Consider the following 3107-nt stretch of genomic DNA (forward strand, 5'->3'; position numbering starts at 1 on the left):
CAATTAACTGGTCTTTTCGGGAGGACTTTCGGCCTAGGGACTATGGATAATTTTCAAAAATCCCTGATGTGGCAGTGCTACCGAGAAGCTCTGCTGGTTAGAAGCAAGCTCAAGAGGCACAGAAGTGATGTCGGACGGACATGTCTGAGATGAGCACAGAGCGATGAAACCGTTCTGCATGCACTCGTTCTTTGTTCAAGTATTGATGAATTGTGGAGCTTTTGTCGAACAGCTTTTGTCGAATAGCTTTTGTCGAATAGCTTTTGTCGAATAGCTTTTGTCGAATAGCTTTTGTCGAACAGCTTTTGTCGAATAGCTTTTGTCGCGTGTGGGACAAATCCAGTTATCGGTCGAGTCCATCGTAAGGATCGTCCGCTGCCATGCTTTTGGCCTATAAGTACCGGCAGTTTCCCTCTGCCTGGTGGCTATGGTGAAAGAGATAGTGTGGTGGGCGAAGTTGAAAGTGCTGAAGACAGATACTTTCCTCTTCAGCCAAGTCCTCATCGACTTTTTCAAGTTCTACTTGAGAGAAAAGAGGTGAGGGTAGAGAGGGAAATGCTGTTCCCCAGTATTTTTGCAGAAAGACAGGTGAATGTGGCGAGGATGGCCCGTGTGGATGGGCTTACTCTGAACATGCGCCTGGAGATCGAAGGGGATGAGGAGGAGTAAGGTTCCTGTCTGGGCTGCCCTTGGTGGTTGAGGTGACCACGATATGTGGCGTTCCTTGATTGGCTCTGGGTGGAACTCTTTCATTTGGGGAATTTTATTGTTTAAATTTTATACACATGTGACTTTTTGCTAAACCCCACTTGTCCCTTGTTTTGTTTTGTCCTTTTTTGTCTTGTGTTCGACTCTTGTGGCCAATAAAAAAACAAAATTATTATCATTATCTTTATTAAGGCGGCGTGCTGGCAGACTCGTTAGCACGCCGGGCAAAAAGCTCAGCGGCATTTTCACCCACCTTCACGTTCTGAGTTCAAATTCCGCTGAGGTCGACTTTACCTTTTATCCTTTCTGGGTCGATATAATAAGTACCAGTTTAGTGCTGGGGGTCGATGTAATTGACTTACCTCATCCCCCAAAACTGCTGACCTTGTGCCAAAATTAATTAATTTAGTTATTTTTAAGATTTGAGTACATTTATCTAAATTAGATATACGTATTCACGATAACAATGTTTGTTTTACATTTGCTGGTTTGCTTCAGATCTGCGTGATTTAAATTGCATTATATTTCTACATCCCGCATGGAGAACAGTGATCATGAACTCGCATCTAAAGCAAGGTAATTAAGCATTATATTTTCTGTATATAATTTTTGTACTACACCCAATATTTAGAGAACCTCAGCACTTTTATTTATATGTATTGTTGTTTTTGTTCAGCTCCTGGTTAGTTCTAATCGTGAAGACCTCTGATTAACGGGTGTCCCAGTTACGAACAAGTCTTTGTTCTTTCCTTATCTACAGTGCCCTATCTTATCCACTAACGTGTGCCTTATTTATTTATTTATTTATTTATAAGGCGGCGAGCTGGCAGAATCGTTAGCACGCCGGGCGAAATGCTTAGCGGTGTTTCGTCTGCCGTTACGTTCTGAGTTTAAATTCCGCCGAGGTCGACCTTGCCTTTCATACTTTCGGGGTCGATAAATTAAGTACCAGTTACTCACTGGGGTTGATGTAATCGACTTAATCCCTTTGTCTGTCCTTGTTTGTCCCCTCTATGTTTAGCCCCTTGTGGGCAATAAAGAAATAAACGTGTGCCTTTTTTGCAAGACTGCAATTTATAATTTAAGGGTGATGTGGCTGCTATATCTTATATGAACACCAACTACGTAGATGGTCACTCAATAGGTTGGCACATTAGGTATATATTTAGCTGTTACCGGCGTTGTTGTTATTTCCAAGGAAGATAATATTTACCCGTTGAAGACTGGAAACAAATAACATTGTTTTATGATGCTCATTTACAATCACCACACACACACGTATATACGATATCTATCTATACGATATCTATCTATACGATATCTATCTATACGATATCTATCTATACGATATCTATCTATACATGCATACATACATACATACATACATACATACGACGTGCTTCTTTCAGTTCATGTCATCCAAATCTACTCACAGGGGCTATAATAGAAGAAATTTGCCTAAAGTGCTACACAATGGAATTGAACCCGAGCCCACATGGTTGGAAAGCAAGCTTCTTAACCAGACAACCATGCCTACACTCATTTGAATTTATTTTAGTTTTCTGATTTACGCTGTGTTGTGCATAAAATAGACGTTATTTAATTAATAACGAGTCGTCAAATCACAGCTGTAAAAATTAGGGTATCCTCTTTAGCGCTAGCTTAATACACGACTACCATATTTTGCCACTCATCTGTAAAATGGGCTGGCGAAGGAAGCTGGTACATCTCTGAAGAGCACTCAACTAACTGTGAAACGCTTCGCCAGGAGATTTCTTCTGTTTCTTTTTATTCGTACACGAATATTATAAAAAGAATGTTATTTAAATCACAGTGAGGCTTTCTAGTGTTTGAATTGTTTAATAAAACTGCAACTTTGTAGATCGTTTGAGTGGAGGTGGAAATCTTTTTCGAATGCACATATACACACATATATATATATGTATTTATATATATATATATATATATATATATATATATATATATATATATACATATATATATATATATAATACTTTTTTCGTTGTATATTGTATTCGTTTTTTTTTGTATGTTATTTTTATAATTATTTATCTTCTATATAAATGATCCGTTAATTTATTGCTTTTCTCTACATAAACCGAGCAGACACCTTGCGGAACAGTATTTATTTTAACAAGTTATATCTAATTATCATCCGAAGTGACACATCTACACCGTCCGATGCTCCGAAACCAGTTAAGTATCTCACCCGTGAGGGATCGATGCTAGATGGGTCGAAACAATTGTCGTGATTAATAAATATTCTCATATCTTCCGCCTCTCCCCCCTCTCTCTCATTAACCATATATATATATATATATATATAGAGAGAGAGAGAGATATATATGTATATATATATATATATATATATATATATA

The 3107-nt window shown here is 38.1% G+C and overlaps 1 long non-coding RNA gene across 1 annotated transcript in view; it reads left to right on the forward strand.

The window, feature by feature from the left end:
* LOC106869089 (uncharacterized) overlaps nucleotides 1–3107 on the forward strand; it is a 61539-nt gene that overhangs the window by 52413 nt on the left and 6019 nt on the right. Inside the window, exon 2 of the long non-coding RNA XR_001409371.2 lies at nucleotides 1207–1284. This is a non-coding gene — a long non-coding RNA (uncharacterized LOC106869089). The remainder of the gene's footprint in view (nucleotides 1–1206; nucleotides 1285–3107) is intronic.

Source organism: Octopus bimaculoides, chromosome 9, assembly GCF_001194135.2.
Source record: "Octopus bimaculoides isolate UCB-OBI-ISO-001 chromosome 9, ASM119413v2, whole genome shotgun sequence".
In the NCBI taxonomy this organism is placed as follows: domain Eukaryota; kingdom Metazoa; phylum Mollusca; class Cephalopoda; order Octopoda; family Octopodidae; genus Octopus; species Octopus bimaculoides.